This window comes from Ceratotherium simum, chromosome 17 (assembly GCF_057802395.1).
Source record: "Ceratotherium simum simum isolate JZ-2026a chromosome 17, ASM5780239v1, whole genome shotgun sequence".
NCBI lineage: Eukaryota > Metazoa > Chordata > Mammalia > Perissodactyla > Rhinocerotidae > Ceratotherium > Ceratotherium simum.
The window spans coordinates 49,726,977-49,748,192 of NC_141916.1; the positions used below are offsets into that span (position 1 = coordinate 49,726,977).

Genomic DNA, 21,216 nt, shown 5'->3' on the forward strand with positions numbered 1-21,216 from the left:
ATCAGTCCTGGAGAATGCTCCATGTGCCTTTGAAAAGAACATGTATTCTTTGGTTTTTGAATGGAATGCTCTGTATATATCCACTAGGTCCATCTGTTCTAGTGTATCATTTAAGGCCAATGTTTCCTTATTGATCTTCTGTTTGGATGATCTATCCGTTGGTGTAAGTGGAGTGTTAAAGTCCCCTACTATTATTGTGTTACTGTCTATTTCTGTTTTTATGTCTGTTAATAATTGCTTTATATATTTAGGTGCACCCTAACCCTAACCCCACACCCTCCACCCGCTCCTTGTGCACGCTCTGCCCCATTGAATTCGGCTCAGTTGCCAGGCTGCAGAGAATCCAGTCACCAATCTATGCAGGCCCTCAAATTGCCTGAGGGCTTGTTGTTGGGTGGGGCCAGTCTCTAGGGTGGGCTGCCTGCCCTGGCTGAGCTGGATTAAATTGGTGCTCTAGCGGGTGGGGCAGACCTGGGCTAGCAGGCCCCAGGGAGAACTCCAATGGCGTCTCTGTCAGCACGCCCACACCAGGCCACAACAATGGCTGCTGCCAATGTCCCAGTCCCTGGAGAGGTCTCACCTCTCACCAAGATGCACACAGGGCCTATCAGGTGAGTCTCTTTTCACCAAAACACTGTGCACTTTTCTGTCTGGTGATTTTAGGTTGCTTTCTGAAACGAGTGAGTTTGCACGTAGGCCCTTTAAGAGCTGGTTTTACTTTCTTTGTGAACCAGCTTTTCTGGGGGTGCTCCCCAATGTTTTAGTAGCAGGCAAAGGCACATATTCTGCCACTTGTCTCGATTGTGCTGGGTCCACAACATGCCCACAGCGGGGGCGCTCCCCGGCTCAGGGCCCCGCGCCTCCAGGGAGGCTGCGGACCTTTGGGTTGTTCCCAGCGGCCGTGAGGCCCTGCGGCTTGTGAAGGTGGCGTTTTTTCTCTCCAGAAGGGAGTTTCTGCCTCTTCTACCTCAGTTAGGATTGTCCGTTGTTGCAGGAGTTCCTCTTATCCAGTTTTCAGTTCTGTCTCAGGGGTAATTTTTCCATGAGTAGTTGTAAACTGGCTGTGTCCGCGGGAGGAGGTGAGTTCAGAGTCTGCCTATGCCGCCATCTTGACTTCCTCTCTATAATATTTTCTAAGAGAGTTCTCTTGTGTATTTTCTTTGTTAACTCCGTCTGTCCCATGTGGGAGGTGCCGTCACACAGAACATTCTTCCATCCTCTTAGTTCTTGCTTGGATTTCCTCTCACACAACATTAGGGAAACATGAGATCTCTACATGGAAACTACACGCAGAATGATTACGGAGATTCCCAGCTAACCCCCTCCCAATTTTGACTAGATTATTTCCCATTCTTCTCTCTTCCTCCCCCTTCTTTTCTTTTTTTCTCTCTCCTTTCTTTCTTCTTTCCTTCTTTACATTATCTGGTCATCTATGGTATTATTTTTTCCTCTATTTATCAGTCAAAACTATTTACCTCACAGATACTTGTTCTTCACCTGTGCCCTGGGGTGAAAAAAGGAGAAAAGATCCTTTAAAAAATGTGTAATCATATATAAGAATCCTGAGCATAACAGAAACTTTCAGAAAATCTCTCAAATGTCAAGATCTCATATTCTGCTGCTGAGGATATTTTCAGTTGTTCTGGACATCAGATCTTTCCCTCCCGTTCAGGCTTTATTATGGAAATTGAACTACTCTCAACTCTATCTCTGACCAAACTGTAGAACTTTCAGGTAAGGTCAAAGGTGTCATCAGCTACCATTTCTAGAGACTTTGTTAACATCTGTAATTCTATCTGATGTGGATTGGTATTTGAAATTCAAGAACAGGAGAAGAAACTCAGAACAATTGACCTTTAGGGAAGGGAAGTGAATCTCCTCAATTAGAATATTTTCAAGTAGAATTGAGTTAAATTAAAAGCAGGTCATTGAGTAGAATTTCTATTCTAGTAGTGGAATAATGCTGGGCCCTCCAAGGTTTCTTTCCTGTGGAACAGAATAAAGTGAATTACAAAGACTGAGGAAAGTGGAGAAGATATAAGTTTACTTTTCTCTTTTTTTAGAAATAATATTATTTTTGTGAATATTTTGTATCATGCTTTTTAGTGAGACTTTATTCTTAGTTACAAACTATAATAATCTAGATAGGGAATATTTGTTCTCTGGAGGTATACAGACAAACTATGAGATGAGTGTTTTTTTTTTTTCCTTATAAGGTGAAAACTTTTAAAAAATGAACATTTTGTATTTTAGTGTAGGAACAAAGCCATTCAAAGACATTAAACTATTCTTTCTTAGACATCTTGAAACAGAATTAATTGCCCGTTCTTTTTAATTTTCATTGTTTATAATTGTCTCCCTTAATAGAGCATTAATTTGTTCCATTATTCAACAGTTGTTTATTTTACTATATGCAAGGCATTATACTTGTTATTCAAATTATGAAGGTAATTAAGTCACAGACCCTTCCCTTAGGGAGCTCAAATTTCAGAGGGCAGAAATTCCTATGAATAATTGAAACGCAATGTGAAAATAGAAGTAATTGTGTCATAATGATGAAGGTACTCTGAGAACTCACAGGAGGGCTGGAGTTCACGCTGCTGAAGCACAGGGAAGACTCTTCAAAGAAATCCATTCAGTTGGATTTGGGGGAAGAGTATGTACTTTTCGGTTTGACAAATTGGAGAATGGTATTTCATTCAGAATGATTATAGCAAAACTGCATAACTTTCCACAGACTATTAGTGCTGCTGGAAGGTAGGATATTGGGCGTTGCTGGAGGAGCTGTGAATAGGACAAAGAGCATGGTGTTTAGCCAGAGTAGACAAATAAAAGCAATGATTTAAAGAATTAATGTGAGAATGAATATTGTAGAGAGATCAAAAATAATCTGATAATTCCTGCTGAGTCCCAAACTCCTTTTCTTCTCTTTTTTGATGCGGAAACTCATCCTCCTTCTTTTTCCATTTGAAGTTGTTACTACCTGACTCGGACACGTACCTCCGGTGGAATCTTTTTAACTCTACCGTTTTTGTTTCCTCAAAGGCAATTATTTGGGTTCCTTTGCTTTCAAGGTTTTTTTTTTTTTTTAACTGATAATTGCTACAGATAAACTAGCAGAGGATAACAATGCCAAACCAGTGATATAGTATAAGATATTTCCTTATTCTCTATATACTGTGGTATATAGTTCTTTGTTCCTTCTCTGAAAAGTAAAAAAGCCCTCTTGGATTCCTCACTTTTACATTTATTTTGGGGTATAAGTAGTAAGTCCTCAAAAATTTGTTGATGTCTGGTTAAATCTTGTTTATCCTTAGTGTAGGGCAGCAGAGACTGTTGGCCTATCCATGAGCCATTCCAAATCACCTTTTCTCCTGCCATTTCCAGGAGTTACTCACTATCCCAGCTCCCCTTGCAGGTAGAGTGGCCATGTGGCCCAGTTTTGGGCCCACTGAAACTTACAACAAAGTTATCTAGAGGATTTCTGGAATGGCTTACATTGCCTCCATTCTCTTTTTGTTCTCTTGAATACTGACAAATTATCTGGAGCTGTGGCAGCTATGTTATGGCCATGAGGTTATCAACATGCCCAAGGACAGATTAGAAAGATTTAGAGAGCCAATGGCATTGATGACTCATGGCTGGGGTGGGATGGAGCAGGATAATGCAAGATTTTTATCACACTACTCAGAAGGGCATGCAATTTAAAACGAATGAGTTTTTTATATCTGGAATTTTTCGTTTAATATTTTTGCACTGCGGTTGACTGTGGGTAGCTGAAACCAGGGAAAGCAAAACCACGAATACAAGGGGACTGCTGTGTACACACCCAACTTCTTTATCCATTCATCTATTGATGGACCTTTAGTTTGTTTCTGTGTCTTCACTGTTGTAAATAATGCTATTATGAATGTGGGGGTGCAGATACCTTTTCGAGTCAGTGTTTTCATTTCCTTTGGATATATTCCCAGAAGTAGGATGGCTGGATCAAATGGTAGTTCTATTTATAATTTTTTGAGAACCTCCATACTGTTTTCAGTATTGTCTGTACCAATTTACAATCCCACCAACAGTACACAAGTGGTCTTTCTCCACATCCACTGCAGGATTTGTTATCTCTTGTTTATTTTTTTTTTTTTACCTGCTGAGGAAGATTCGCCCTGAGCTAACATCCGTGCCAATCTTCCTCTATTTTATATGTGGGTTGCTGCCACAGTAAGACTGAAGAGTGGTGCAGGTCCACACCCAGGATCCAAACCCAAAAACCTGGGCTGCTGAAGGAGAGTGTGCCGAACTTGAACCATTACACATCTCTTGTCTTGTTGATACTAGCCATCCTAACAGGCATGAGGTGATATCTACTTGTGGTTTTAATTTGCATTTCTGTAATGACATGAGCATCTTTTCATGTACCTGTTGGTCTTTTGTATATCTTCTTTGGAAATATGTCTATTCAAATTCTTTGCCCATTTTTTAATTGGATTATTTATATTTTTGCTATTGAGTTGTATGAGTTCTTTATATATATATTTTTTTTATTGTGGTCACATTGTTTTACAACATTATATAAATTTTGGGTGTACAACATTATATTCCAGTTTCTGTGTAGATTACATCATGTTCACCACCCAAAAACTGATTACAATCCATCACCATACACATGTGCCTAATCACCCCTTTTACCATCCTCCCTACTCCCTTCCTCTCTGGTCGCCACCAATCCAATCTCTGTCTCTATGTGATTGTTTGTTGTTCTTTTTATCTTCTACTTATGAGTGAGATCATATGGTATTTGACCTTCTCCCTCTGACTTATTTCCCTTAGCATAATACCCTCAAGATCCATCCATGTTGTCACAAATGTTCAGATTTCATCCTTTTTTATGGCTGAGTAGTATTCCATTGTGTAAATATACCACATGTTCTTTATCCATTTGTCCCTTGTTGGGCACCTAGGTTGTATCCAAGTCTTGGCTATTGTGAATAATGCTGCAGTGAATGTAGGATTGTATATATCTTTATGCATTCATGTTTTCATGTTCTTTGGATAAATAGCCAGCAGTGGAATAGCTGGATCCCATGGTAGTTCTATTCTTAACTTTTTGAGGAATCTCCATACTGTTTTGCATACTGGCTGCACAAGTTTGCACTCCCACCAGCAGTGTATGAGTGTTCCCTTCTCTCCACATCCTCTCCAACACTTGTTATTTCCTGTCTTGTTAATTATAGCCATTCTGACAGGAGTGAGGTGATATCTTATTGTAGTTTTGATTTGCATTTCCCTGATAGTTAGTGATGTTAAACATCTTTTCGTGTGTCTGTTGACCATCTGTATATCTTCTTTGGAGAAATGTCTCTTCAGATCTTTTGCCCATTTTTAATTGGGTTGTTAGTTTTTTTCTTGTTGAGATGTATGAGTTTTTATATATTTTGGATGTTAACCCCTTATCAGATATATGGTTTGCAAATATTTTTTTCCCATTCTGTATGTTGTCTCTTCACTTTATTGATGGTTTCCTTTGCTGTGCAGAATCTTTTTGGCTTGGTGTAGTCTAACTTGTTTATTTTTGAGTTTGTTGCTTGTGCTCTAGGTGTCATATGCAAAAAATCATTACCAAGACCCATGTCAAGGAGCTTTATTCCTATGTTTTCTTCTAGGAGTTTCATGATTTCAGGTCTTACATGTAAGTCTTTAATTTATTTCAGGTTAATTTTTGTGAGTGGTTTAAAATAGGGGTCCGGTTTCATTCTTTTACATGTAGTATCCAATTTTCCTAGCACTGTTTATTGAAGAGATTGTCTTTTCTCCACTGAGTATTCTTGGCTCCTTTGTCACATATTAGTTGACTATATACTCTTGGGTTTATTTCTGGGCCCTCGTTTCTGTTCTGTTAGTCTATTTGTCTGTTTTTGTGCCAGTACCATACTGTTTTGATGACTATACCTTCATAGTATGGCTTAAAATCATAAAGTGTGATGTCTCCTGCTGTATTCTTCTCTCTCTTTGGCTATTTGGGGTCTTTTGCCATTCCATATAAATTTTAGGAGTTTTTCTCTATTTCTGTAAAAAAATGCCATTGGAATCTTGGTAGGGATTGTGTTAAATCTATAGATGGCTCTTGATAGTATTGATAAAATGTCCTATTTTTGTAAAAAATAAAGTAACTTTTAAAGTTAAAGTAATTAACTCTAAAACAAGAGCTAATGTAATGACCTGTGGCTTGAGTTAAGTCACAGTGGGAAAAGCAGACACGTCCCAAACAATGACTAAAAATCAGTTGTTTAATAAACCATTTCCTGAAATATTTTGCTTTTTGGTCTAGGTAGATCACTGGAAGCTCAGGAAGGTATCAAAGGATGTAGTAAAGCAACTATTGGAAAGTACAAGTATAACTATAACCTTAGAGAAGTATAAAAAATTACAGAAATAACAAACAAAATGAAGTTCAAAAACTGTTATATTTTAGGATAGGTTTAACTATAAGAATAGCAATAGGTTTTGTAATAATTTTATTTGTATATGTTTGTTACTTCAGGGTTTGATGTGTTCAAAAGAGTTAGCTAGACTAACTCTTTAATTGCAGTTTAAATTTTGTATAGGACTTAATTTGAGTGACTAAGTTGAAATTAATATTTAAATGTGAAAATAGTTTCCAATTCTCTTTATTAGTGAATTAGCTATTTCTGTGTAAATAAATTACCCCATAATTTATCTCTTATTTTTTGGGTCAGTAGCAAGGCATGGCTTAGCTGGGTGACTCTGACTCAGCGTTTCTCACTGTAGCTGCCTATGGGATGTGGCCTAGGGCTGGGGTCTCATCTCAAGGCTTAGTTAGGGAGGATCTGCTTCCAAGCTCTCTGTTGGCTGGCCTCAGGTCCTCACTGACTATTGACTGGAGAATTCAATTCCTTGCCCTGTGGGCCTCTCCATAGTGTTTTTCACAATGGAGAGAGAGATATGGAAACAAGCTCATACTCCTGGAAAGAGGATTACACAATGGCATGAACAGCAGCAGATGGGGATGATGATTGGGGGCCATTTTAGAAGCTGCCCACACAATTAGATATTATGTATTTTATAAAATAAGGATGATTCAAATTACAAATATTAGTAAATATTATTTTTCACTTGCAGAAGGCTTTGGTCAAGTTTGTAATGAGAAGTTTTCTTTTATATATCCTCATTAAATGATAAACTGCTTGAGATTGTGCTCTGTGACTCATCTCTGTCTTCAGCACTTAATAGAATAGCCACCATGTGGGAGGTGCTCAGGAAATTCAGGTTGAATAGATGAAGTAATAAGTATCATTTGAAACCGTTTGTAAGCTTTATTTATATGGTTAGTGAGGATATTTAGAAAGCCAAATAGCAAGAGTGCTTTTTGAACACTTAAAGACCTATAATAATTACTGCCACTTAATTTCCCTCACTGCAGTTTCCAAGATCTTTTTCACTTCTGATTTGTAGTTTTATACTATGACCACCAGATGGCATCACCACACAATCCAAGCTCTAAAATCAAGGCTCTTAAATTTAAAAATGTCTTGCTCGTAAGGATAAAGTCATAAATATAGTCTCATAAACTGCTACTGGGAATGTTAGTTAGTAAAACATTACTATAAACAAATTTAACAAATATATTTTTAGTCTTAAAAATGTTATACTATTTGAGCTAATGATTTTGCTTCCAGAAATCCATCTTCAGGAAGTAATATATGTGAACAAAATGCTACACACTTAGATTTTTGCCTCATCATTATTTGAATTGCCAACTACTACAGAACATTTTGTGTCCAATGATGGAAGGGTTAAATATATATGATAGAACCGTTCAATTGAAAAATATGAATACAATAACTTATTTTGTGAAGTATTCAATGATATGAGAAATGCTTCTGACATAATGTTAATTGAAAAAATTGGATTGTGAAATAATGTGTGATTCCTACTGTGTACAAAATATACATAGAAAATATGGAAAGGAAACATATTGACATAATTTTATAAGGAGATTTTAAGGTTTTTTCCTTCATTTTTGTCCCTGTTGCACCAATTTTCAACAGTGACTAGATGGATATAAAAGCGTATGTTATTAATAAAAAGAAATCAAGTATGACAGTAATATTGCAAAGGAGTAAAAGTTTTTAGTGCTTACTATCACTGAAAGTTCATTGTTCTGTACTATGTTAAGCCATAAAAATATTCATTTATTCAATATTTTCTAGTGGTTTTTATATGCCAGACATTGCACTGGGTGTTGGTGATACCAAAGTGAATAAGACACAATTTCTGCATTTACTGAACGTATGGTCAACTTGGAGAGAGACATAGAGAAGCAAATATATATATTTTTATTGCAGTAACATTGGTTTATAACATTATATAAATTTCAAGTGTACATCATTATACTTCTGTTTCTGCATAGATTCCATCATGTTCACCGCCCAAAGACTAATTACAATCTATCACCACACACACATGCCTAATCATCCCTTTCATCCTCTTCCCTCCCCGATTCCCCTCTTGAAACAGCCAATCCAATCTCTGTCTCTGTATGTCTGTTTGTTATGTTCTATTTATGAGTGAGATCATATGGTATTTGACCTTCTCCCTCTGACTTATTTCCCTTAGCATAATACCCTCAATGTCCGTCCATGTTGTCACAAATGGCTGGATTTCATCGTTTCTTCTGGCTGAGTAGTATTCCATTTGTATATATACTACATCTTCTTTATCCGTTCGTCTCTTGATAGGCACTTAGGTTGCTTAGAAGTCTTGGCTATTGTGAATAATGCTGCAGTGAATGTAGGGGTGCATATACCTTTACCCATGAGTGTTTTCATGTTCTTTGGATAAATACCCAACAGTGGAATAGCTGAATCGTATGGTAGTTCTATTCTTAACTTTTTGAGGACTCTCCATACTGTTTTCCATACTGACTGCACCATTTTGCATTCTTACCAACAGTGTACGAGAGCTCCTTTCTCTCCACATCCTCTACAACACTTGCTGTTTCCTGTGTTGTTAATTATAGCCATTCTGACGTGCGTGAGGTGATATCTCATTGTAGTTTTGATTTGCATTTCCCTGATAGTTAATGATGTTGAACATCTTTTCGTGTGCCTGTTAGCCATCTGTATATCTTCTTTGGAGAAATGTCTGTTGAGGTCTTTTGCCCATTTTTGAATTGGGTAGTTAGTTGTTTTGTGGTTGAAATGTATGAGTTCTTTAGATATTTTGGAGATTAACCTCTTATCAGATATATGGCTTGCAAATATCTTCTCCCAATTGTTAGGTTGTCTTTTCATCTTGTTGATGGTTTCCTTTGCTGTGCAGAAGCTTTTTAGCTTGATGTAGTCCCATTTGTTTATTTTTTTCTATTGTTTCCCTTGCCCGGTCAGACACAGTACTTGAAAATATGCTGCTAAGATTGATGTCGAAGATCATACCTCCAGTGTTTTCTTCTAGAAGTTTCATGGTTTCAGGTCTTACATTCAAGTCTTTAATCCATTTTGAGTTAATTTTTGTGTATTGTGTAAGATAATAGTGTACTTTCGTTTTTTTGTGTGTGGCTGTCCAGTATTCTCAACGCCATTTATTGAAGTTATTTTTCTTTCTTCATTGTGTGTTCTTGGCTCCCTTGGCAAAAATTAGCCATCCATAGATGTGTGGGTTTATTTCTGGGCTCTCAATTCTGTTCCATTGATCTTTGTGTTTGTTTTTGTGCAAGTACTATGCCCTTTTGGTTACTACAGCTTTGTAGTATATTTTGAAATCAGGAAGTGTGATACCTCCAGCTTTGTTCTTTTTCCTCAGGATTCTTTTGGCTCTTCGGAGTCTTTTGTTGTTCCATATAAATTTTAGGATTCTTTGTTCTATTTCTGTGAAAAATGCTGTTGGAACTTTGATAGAGATTGCGTTGAATTTCTGGATTGCTTTAGGAAGTATGGACATTTTAACTATGTTAATTCTTCCAATCCAAGAGCATGGAATATCGTTCCATTTCTTTGCGTCTTCTTCAATTTCTTTCAAGAATGTTCTATAGTTTTCAGTGTACAGATCTTTCACCTCTTTGGTTAACTTTATTCCTAAATATTTTATTCTTTTTGTTGCAATTGTAAATGGGATTGTATTCTTAAGTCTCTTTCTGCTACTTCGTTGTTAGTGTATAGAAACACAACTGATTTTTGTATGTTGATTTTGTATCTTGCAACTTTACTGTATTCATTTATTATTTCTAAAAGTTTTTTGGTGGATTCTTTAGGGTTTTCTCTATATAAAATCATGTCATCTGCAAATAGTGACAGTTTCACTTCTTCTTTTCCAATTTGGATCCCTTTTATTTCTTTTTCTTGCCTGATTGCTCTGGCTAGGACTCCCAACACTATGTTAAGTAAGAGTGGTGAGAGTGGGCATCCTTGTCTAGTTCCTGTTCTTAGAGGGATAGCTTTTGGTTTTTCTCCATTGAAGATGATATTAGCTGTGGGTTTGTCATATATGGTCTTTATTTTGTTGAGGTACTTTCCTTCTATACCCATTTTATTCAGAGTTTTTATCATAAATGGATGCTGTGTCTTGTCAAATGCTTTCTCTGCATCTATAGAGATTGTCATGTGATTTTTATTCTTCGTTTTGTTAATGTGGTGTATCACATTGATTGATTTTCTTTTTTTTTTAACTTTATTTATTTATTTTTCCCCCCAAAACCCCAGTAGATAGTTGTATGTCATAGTTGCACATCCTTCTAGTTGCTGTATGTGGGACTCGGCCTCAGCATGGCCGGAGAAGCGGTGCATCGGTGCGCGCCCGGGATCTGAACCCGGGCCGCCAGCAGCGGAGCGTGAGCACTTAACCGCTAAGCCATGGGGCCGGCCCTGATTGATTTTCTGATTTTGAACCATCCCTGCATCCCTGGAATAAATCCCACTTGATCATGGTGTATGATATTTTTAGTGTATTGTTGTATTTGATTTGCTAGTATTTTGTTGAGGATTTTTGCATCAATGTGCATAAGTGATATTGGCCTATAATTTTCTTTTTTTGTGTTGTCCTTGTCTGGTTTTGGTATCAGGGTAATGTCGGTTTCATAGAATGACTTAGGAAGCTTCTCCTCCTCTTCAATTTTTTGGAAGACTTTTGGAAGTATAGGTATTAAGTCTTCTTTGAATGTTTAGTAGAATTCACTAGGGAAGCCATCTGATCCTAGACTTTTATATTTTGGAAGATTTTTGACTACTGTTTCAATCTCCTTACTGGTGATTGGTCTATTCAAATTCTCTCTTTATTCTTGATTCAGTTTTGGAAGGTTGTATGATTCTAAGAATTTATCCATTTCTTCCAGATTATCCAATTTGTTGGCATATAGCATTTCATAGTATTCTTTTATAATCTTTTCTATTCCTGAGGAGTCCATTGTAATTTCTCCTCTTTCATTTCTGATTTTACTTATTTGAGCCTTCTCTCTTTTTTTCTTGCTGAGTCTAGCTAAAGATTTGTCTATTTTGTTTATCTTTTCAAAGAACCGGCTGTTGGTTTCATTGATTTTTTTTTGTCTATTTTTTTTAAGTCTCTATTTTATTTATTTCTGCTCTAGTTTTTATTATTTCTCCTCTTCTACTGATTTTGGGCTTTGTTCTTCTTTTTCCAGTTCCTTCAGGTGTACTGTTAGATTGTTTATTTGAAATTTTTCTTGTTTGTTGAGATAGACCTGTATTGCTATAAACTTCCCTCTTAGAACCACTTTTGCCGTATCCCATAAACTCTGGCATGTCATATTTTCATTTTCCTTTGTCTCCCGCTATTTTTTCATTTCTCCTTTGATTTCTTCATTGACCCAATCATTGTTCAGTAGCACTTTGTTTAATCTCCACATATTTGTGGCTTTTCTGATTTTCTTCCTGTAGTTGATTTCTAGTTTCATGTGGTCAGAAAAGATGCTTGGTAACATTTCAGTCTTCTTAAATTTATAGAGACTTGTTTTGTGGCCTAATATGTGATCAATCCTGGAGAACATCCTATGTGAATTTGAAAAAAATGTGTATTCTTCGGTTTTTGGATGAAATGTTCTGTAAATATCTACTAAGTCCATCTTGTCTTGTGTGTCATTTAAGGTCAGTGTTTTCTTATTGATCTGTTAGGATGATCTATCCATTGATGTAAGTGTTAGAGTCTCCTACTTTTATTGCTTTACCGTCTATTTCTCCTTTTATGTCTGTTAATAATTATTTTATATATTTAGTTGCTCCTATGTTGGCTGCATAGATATTTATGAGTGTTATATACTCTTGTTGGATTGTTCCCTTGATCATTATGTAGTGCCCCTTTTTTGTCTCTTGTTACAGTTTTTGTTTTAAACTCTTTTTTGTCAGATATGAGTAGTGCTACCCCAGCTTTCTTTTCATTGCCATTTGCATGGAGTATCTTTTTCCATCCCTTGATGTTCAGTTTGTGAGTGTCTTTAGGTCTGAAGTGTATCTCTTGTATACAGCATATATGAGTCTTGTATTTTTATCCAGTCAACCACCCTATGCCTTTTGATTGGAGCATTTAGTCCATTGACATTTAAAATAGCTATTGATAAGTATGTACTTATTGTTGTTTTTTTTTACTTTTTTTCTGGGTGGTTTAGTAGTTCTTCTCTGTTCCTTTCTTCTTCTCTTGCTCTCTTCTCTTGTGGTTTGAAGGCTTTCTTTAGTATTATGTTTGGGTTCCTTTCATTATTTTTTTGTGTATTTATTATAGGTTTCTGGTTTTTGATTACCATTAGGTTCATGTATAATAAACTACGTATAAGCAATTTATATTAAGTTGATGGTCTCTTTAGTTTGACCTCTTTCTAAAAGCTCTAATCTTTTACACCCCTCCTCCCACATTTTATGTTTCTGATATCATATCTAACCTCTTTTTTGTGTGTTTGTGTTTGTTACCCTCTTATCATGGACATAGATAATTTTTTCCTATTTGTGATCTTCTCTTTCCCCTGTAAATAAGTCCCTTTCGCATCTCTTGTAGGGCTGGTTTCTTGGTGATAAACTCCTTTAATTTTTGCCTGTCTGTGAAACTCTTTATCTTTCTTTCCATTCTGAATGATAACTTTGCCATGTACAGTATTCTTGGCTGTAGGTTTTTTCCTTTTAGCATTTTAAATATATAATGCCACTCTCTCCTAGCTTGTAAGGTGCCTCCTGAGAAGTCACCTGATAGCCTTATGGGGTTTCCTTTGTATGTAACTTGGTGCTTTTCTCTTGTGGCTTTTAAGATTCTCTCTTTATCTCTAATTCTGGACATTTTAATTATGATATCTCTTGGTGTGGGGCTCTTTGGGTTTATATTTTTTGGTGCTCTCTGTGCTTCCTGTGCCTGGATGTCTATTTCCTTCCTTAAATTAGGAAAGTTTCCAGCTATTATTTCTTCAAATAGATTCTCTGCCCCTCTGTCTCTCTCTTCTCCTTCTGGGACACCTTTAACATGGATGTTAGTGTGGTTGATGTTGTCCAAGAGGTCCCTTAGACTGTCCTCGCTCTTTTAAATTCTTTTTCCTTTTATCTGTTCAGCTTGGGTGATTTCCTCTAGTGTTTTGTCCAGCTCACTGATCTGTTCTTCTGTATCCCCTACTCTTAAGCATATATTTTGTAAAATAATATGACAAATGTGATGCTGAAGACTAATAATGGTATAATAAATTTTCTTTATCCCATTTAATATTCTTAACTCTCTCAATTTGAACTCTTCTAGAATATTTGATTTATGACCATGACATACTGAAGTTTGTACTTATTTTTCATTGTTTAAGAATTTCCAAGAACAAACATGATACATGACTAAATAACACTTGCATTATTTATCCAGTGGCTACAAGTATTTATCTGTTGGAAAAGATATTATCTACTTGTGAGAAAACAATTATCGATACTGCTATTAAGGTAGATTGTGGTATGGAACACAATTACTAAAAAATCTTTGTTGTTTGAGTTTACAAAATTTGAATTGTGAGGCCGAGGTGATTTTTACTAATATGGATTTCCACAGGATTTTCTCTTTTCTTTGGAACTCAGTGTTTTAGCAAAATAGAGTGTATATGTGAAGAAGGAGAACATGTGCAGGCAGCTCTTTCCAGAGAGGAGAAGTAAACCTTTGAAAAGCTGCCTTTTGGGATGGTTTTCCTCTTTCTAGGATCAGGTGATTGGATTAGTATGGACAACACTGAGGTTTGAAGAGTTCTGAGCCCCACAGCCATTGAAGGTATTGTTGGGCCTCTGCACCGTGGATCTGAGGGTGTATTAGGAAGATTAGGAGATCTTTCTTCCTAAGATTAGCAGAAGAGTTCATGTGGAAAGTCTGGTCCAGGGTTCTTGGCTTGCTAAACATTTAAGATGCAATCCTGACGAAGGAGAGACATTGAGCAATCATTTTGAAAAGTTGAAAGGTGAGTGGAAATGCTTTCATCAAGGTAATGAGAGTGAAAGTCTTTCCTTATTTAGGCTGCAGATGGTGCTGGAGTTTAGTTGCTCTCTTCTCATTCTTCACAGTTAGCCAGAAAACTCCCAGACTGACCACTTTAGAACACTTGAACTAGTCACTTCCTCTCTCCTCATTCATTTCCTGGTATCACTGTGAGCTCATACCAGCCATCTGGGGGCAAAAATGTAGCCTATCCCAGTTTTGTCCCTGTCTCTCTTTTAAATTTTGTGCATGATATCCTTTGAATGTAAAAAAGCAAAATGATTTTGTGGAAAGGCTATTTTTTTTTTTGGAATTTGACAAAACAATTTCTATTATTAAATATAGAAAAGAGGGATGAGAATGGACACATAATTCACACTCTTATTCTTTACCTATAAAAGTATAAACACATATTAAAATATACTACATAAAATCATATATGTGCATTTATCAATTGAGTTCCCTTTTTTTCAGTCACCCAATCTCCCTAAATCTGAGTTTCTTCTTTTATAAAATGATGATAACAATCCTCTTATCCAGTTTGTTGTGGATTTGATGAGGTGATATATTTGGAACAGTAACAATAACAAAAAATCCCCCCAAATCTGAAAAAAAACTGTGCTTGGCAGTTGAATTCCCTAAATGTCAGTTTTCTTCACCTAGTAAACAATGAAATAGAGATGACAATACAAAGAATTTGCCCATACTTACTCATCTTTGCAGAGAGTCAAAAATACTAAAAATCTAACAAAAAACAAGTTTTGCATCCTAATGCTACATTTTGAATCATCAGATGAATATTTGTATCCAAATCCAAGAGGCCAACTTTAAAGTAAGCCAATGATTTACAGATAAATCTAGAATCACTGTTATTTTAAAAATTTGCCTTTTGCCTTGTTCCTAGACCTTGCATGAAAATTAGGAAAGAGAGGAAGCCCTTGTTGGGGTCACTGTGCCTCACACAGTGAGAGGGTCCTTGCTCTGGGCCTTGTGGTCTACAGTAAGTGAGCTCCTTGAGTTTGAGACTTCCTGTGTCATTTTAGCTCAAATACGTACTCCAGGGAGCTCCAGCTACTTCTCTTCCTCTGCTGGGCTAATGTGTTGATAACCTCTCAGGAAGTAACTGGGTCTATTTTCATGTTTTATTTTCATAGAGCATTTTGTAGTGTCTTTTATACTGGACTTTCAGTTATCCTTGTGTTGGTGGAGGGTTCAGTTGGCATAGACAAATAGGTGATCTAAAACTTACTTATGTGTTATTTAATTATATTTTATATTTTACTATTAGTTTGAATACACTTTGACACAGCAATATCAACTGATGACGTTCTCTGAGCTTTAACTAATTGATGGCCAGTGAAGGTGGGTGAAGAAGGGTGAGGTGCTGGTAGGAAACTAGCTGAGCATGAAATAAGGCAAATGTAAATCCACTAAGTGGAGAAGTCATTGGGACAAATCACTGAAGAGTGAATGCAGAGCTATAGCTCTACCTAGGCTATGATTTGACCCCCTCTAAGCACTGTGCCTGCTCTTGGTTTTATTACCATCAGGTGATTATGATGCTATATTAGCCTGAACCTGGAGATGAACTTTTTCAGGTTTCAAAAATTGAGATGAAGGCAGAAACAAAGTATAATTCAGTCTAGTTCTTATTCTATAAAAATATGAGATGCCACAAAAATGATTCAGCATATCCTCACTTTGTATCAAGGTTAAGAAAGAATTTTATATTCAGATACATCCTTACTTCCAAATTATGATCAACCTCTGATTATTTAACTTATTTTTTCTCATTTTTTATTCATCCCACCCATGGGTTTAATGTTAGTGACTTTCGACAGATGTGGCTCATTTGTTTCCATTGTTAGTACCAGCAGATTTCAAACTTTAGTTTAAATGAGAACCACTTGGAAAGCTTGTTAAACTACAAATTTTTGGGCCCCACCTCAAAGTTTCTGATTCAGTGATTCTGGGATGGGGCCCAAGAATTTGGAGTTTTAACAGTTCCCAGGTGATGCTTATGATTCTGGTCACGTGGACTCACTTGAAGAACTTATGCTGTTGTATATTTTCAATTATTTCATAATGAAATGAAAATATTAATTATGCTTACCAGTACCCTTTGGTAATCTGAGAATTCCTTCCTTAGAATTGCTTTCTCTGACAAGAGAAACTGCTCTTCATTTCTTCAAAGTCCCAATTAGCCTTCCATTTCAGAGCCATATTTTCCAATTAAATGCTATTTCCCCAAGAGAATGTGCTCTCAGAATGAAGGTTTATATTTTTTTCCCTCATTAAAGTTCACTTCTTCCTTCTGCAGTGGAAGGTCCTTGCTTCTCTTGATCACATGGGAATCCCACTTGTGAGCAAGGAATTTAGTTTAGTTTCATCTTGGTCAGGGGCCGAAGCTATCCCTTTGTGGTTCCCAACACCACACAGGATGTCCAAGTTTTCTACCCTCTCTTGAGGAAGCTTAAAAGTGTCCAAAGTTGTTGAGATGCTAAGTTGTCCAAAGACGACAGATAGGTGGTAGAAAATGCATGCCCGGGACAATTGGGTCATTTCTTGCTTTCTGTTCCATTATGCTCAAAGTTTTTCTGGTTATTATCCATTCCCACTCATCTTGTATTCTGCTTTTCTGCCTTTTCCTTCCCCAAAGCCTGGAGAAAACATCTGGTTCCACAAGTGAGCTTCTACTTCAGTCTCTTAGAGTACTTTCTTTGCAAATTAGTTTCAGCTGTGTGCCAGGCTGGGCAAGAAAGAATACCTGTTAGGGTATGAGTGAGAGGGAGGGAAAAACCTGGAGAACTAAAAAGCAACTGGGATAATAACCCTAAAACTCTGTCTCTCTATATTTATATTTACATTCATATCTTCTTTTATTCAGCAAGTATTTATTGAGCCCTGGGTGACTTCAGTTAACACTAACCACCACTTTTTAAAAGAGATTAGTTCTCCTCCCCATGTCTATTTTCTAATTAGATTAAAATGGCATATATTTAAATATATGTTAAATGTTTATACATAAATTAAACATATTCAAATCTATACTATTTTAATATATGTGTCAAGTGTATTTAATATATATGTGTTATAGGCTTTATTTTTACCTATTTTTTATTATAATATAATTAACATATAACGTTCTATTTGTTTCTGATGTACAACATAATGACTCAATATTTGTATATGTTGTGAAATGATCACCACAATAAGTCTAGTTAACACCCATCACTATATATAATTACAAATTTTTTTTGCGTGTGTAATGAGATCTTTTAAGGTCTATTGTCTTAGCAACTTTCAAATATGCAATACAGTATTACTAACTATAGTCATCATGCCGTACATTACATTCCTAGGACTGACATATTTTATAACTGGAATTTTGCACCTTTTGGCCCCCTTCACCCATTTTACCCCCCTGCTCTCCTATAGGCTTTATTTTTAATCTCTAATCAAAGATGTTATAGAATTGATCTATGGTACAAATGTACAGTTTTTCTTTATCTCAGAGTCACCAAGGGGCTGGCCCCGTGGCTTAGTGGTTAAGTGTGCACGCTCCGCTACTGGCGGCCTGTGTTCGGATCCCAGGCACACAGCGACACACCGCTTATCCGGCCATGCTGAGGCGGCATCCCACATACAGCAACTAGCAGGATGTGCAACTACAACATACAACTATCTACTGGGGCTTTGGGGAGAAAAAGAGAGAGAAAAAAAAGGTGGAGCTTGGCAATAGATGTTAGCTCAGGGCCCATCTTCCTCAGCAAAAAGAGGAGGATTGGCATGGATGTTAGCTCAGGTCTGATCTTCCTCACAAAAAAAAAAAAAAAAAAAAGAGAATCACCAAGAATTAAAATACTTATTTTTGCTTTAAAGTGCTCCACATTATTGAATACATTTCTGGGGTTTCTTAACAATGTTTCCCAGTTATTGTATGTTCTCCTCTACTGTGTCTACTTGATGACAAATATGAAAAACAAAAATGTTTGTTCAACATTCTTAAATGCATGACAGTGTACAGAAAAAACATCTCTATGAAATAATTAAAAATTATTATAATACATAAATATACAAAAGGAAAAATTTCACCATATATACTCACTTAAAAATTCTTTTAAACTCACTTTCTAGTCATTATTTTGTTTAATTAAACTGATAATTGTTTTTTAAAAACACAGTATAGATTCTTTACAAAAATTGAAATTGCAGTTAAATACAAAGAAGAAAGTTTTTCAAAATTTGAAATGTTGTGTATCACCTAGAAATAATCATTGTGAATATACAATCTATGAATATATATCAGTAGGATATGTAGATAGATAAATAGGTAGATACATAGAAGATAAAAATGCATTTAGTAAAATAGGATCATACTATACCTGCAATGCTTTAATTTTAAGAGTATTAAATTTTATTTTAGCAGGATCTAGAAGAAAATAACGGAATGGAAATTAGACTAAAGGAATTAATACTTCAAATGATGCTTCTTTAATATATTATTTCCTATATTTTTCCTCTTAAGGTTAAGAGAAAAATATTACTTAAAAAATATGTTGAAACCATTAGACTATTATTCTTTTAAACATTTTAATTTTATTTTTATTATATTTAAAAATATTTTCCTCAGCTTTATTGACTATAATTGACAAATTGTATAGATTTAAAGTGTACAATGTGATGTTTTGTTAGACATATACATTGTGAAATGATTTCCACAATCAAGTTAATTAACACATCCATCACATCACATAGCTGCCTTTGTGTGTGTGTGTGAGAATGCTTCAGATCTATTCTTTTAGCAAATTTCAAATATACAATACAGTATTATTGACTATCGTCGCCATGCTGCACATTAGATGCTTAGAACTGACTCATCTTAACACTGAAAGTTTGTGCTCTTTGACCAACATATCCTCAATTCCCTCATCCTCCAACCCATGGCAACCATCATTCTACTCTGTGTTTCTATGAATTTGATGTTATATAGATTCCTCATATAAGTGACACCAAACAGTATTTGTCTCTCTCTGACTTATTTCACTTAGCATAAAGCCTTCAAGTTTCATCCATGTTATTGCAAATGGCAGAATTTCCTTCTTTCTCATGGCTGAATAAAGTTCTGTTGTATATATACCACATTTTCTTTATCCATTCATCCATCAACAGATACTTAGGTTGTTTCCATGTTTTGTTTATTGTGAATCATGCTGTAATGAACAAGAGAGTGTAGATAGCTCTTCAAGATAATGATTTTGTTTCTTTCACTTATATATCCAGGGGTTGTATTGCTAGATGGTAGTTCTATTTTTAATTTTTTGAGGAGCCTCCACACTGTTTTCCACAGTGGTTGTACCAATTTACATTCCCATCAGTAGTGTACAAGAGTTCCCTTTTCTCCACAGCCTCACCAATATTTATCTCTTTTTTTTGATGATAGCCATTCTAATAGGTGTGAGGTGATATCTTGTGGTTTTGATTTGCATTTCCCTAATTATAAGTGACGTTGAGCACCTTTTCATATACCTGTTATCCATTTGAATATCTTCTTTGGAAAAATGTCTATTCAGGTTCTTTGCCCATTTTTAAATTGAATTATTTGTTTTTTTATTGAGCTGTATGAATGTTATATATTTTTGATATTAACCCCTTATTAGATATACAGTTTGCAATTATTTTCTCCTATTCCATAGGTTGCCTTTTCATTTTGTTGATTGTTTCCTTTGCATGCTGAAGCTTTTTGGTTTGATATAGTCCTCGTAGTCTATTTTTCTTTTTGTTGCCTATGCTTTTGTTGTCATATCCAAAAAATCGTTACCAAGACAATGTCACCCAAGGAGCTTTTTCCATGTTTTCTTCTAGGAGTATTGCAATTTGAAATCTTACATCTAAGTCTTTAATCTATTTCATGTTAATTTCTGTGAGTGGTATAAGATAAAGGTCAATTTCATTCTTTTCCATGCAGATATCAAGTTTTCCCGGCACCATTTGTTGAAGAGACTATCATTTATCCATTTTGTGCTCTTGGCCCTTTGTCAAAGACGGGTTGACTGTATATGTGTGAGTTTATTTCTGGGTTCTCTATTTTGTTCCGTTGATATATGTGTCTGTTTCTCAGGCCAATACCATATTGTTTTGATTACTATAGTTTTGTAGTATAGTATGAAATCAGGAAGTGTGATGCCTCCAGTTTTGTTCTTCTTTCTTAGCGTTGCATTAGTTATTTGGGGTTTTTTTTTTGTTCCATACAAATTTTAGGATTTTTTTTCTATTTCTGTGAAAAATGCCATTGGAATTTTGATAGGAATTGCATTGAATTCATACATCACTTCGGGTAGTATGGATATTTTAACAATATAATTTTTTGCCAATCTAAGGCATAGAACATCTTTCCATTTCTTTGTGTCTTCTTCCATTTCTTTCATCAGTGTCTTACAGGTTTCAGTATATAGATCTTTCACCTCATTGATTAAATTTATTTCTAAATTTTTTATTCTTTTTGATGCTACTGTAAAAGGGATTGATTTTTAAATTTCTCTTTCAGATATCTTTTTGTTAGTGTGTAGAAATGCAACTGATTTTTGTATGTTAATTTTGTATCCTGCAATTTTACTGAATTAATTTATTAGTTCTAAGGGTTTTTTGGTGGAGTCTGTAAGGGTTTCTAGATATGAGATTATGTCATCTGCAAACAAAGACAATTTTACTTACTTTTTTCTTAATCTTGCCTTTAGTTTTTTTTCTTGCCTCACTGCTCTGGCTAGGACTCTC

General features: G+C 35.7%; 1 pseudogene across 1 annotated transcript in view; it reads left to right on the forward strand.

Moving 5' to 3' along the window:
• The first annotated feature begins 461 nt into the window (after window positions 1-461).
• Window positions 462-21,216, forward strand: part of LOC147914803 (C-type lectin domain family 9 member A-like) — a 39,899-nt pseudogene continuing 19,144 nt past the window's right edge. Inside the window, exon 1 of the transcript XR_015554994.1 lies at window positions 462-611. The product of XR_015554994.1 is annotated as a C-type lectin domain family 9 member A-like (transcript). The remainder of the gene's footprint in view (window positions 612-21,216) is intronic.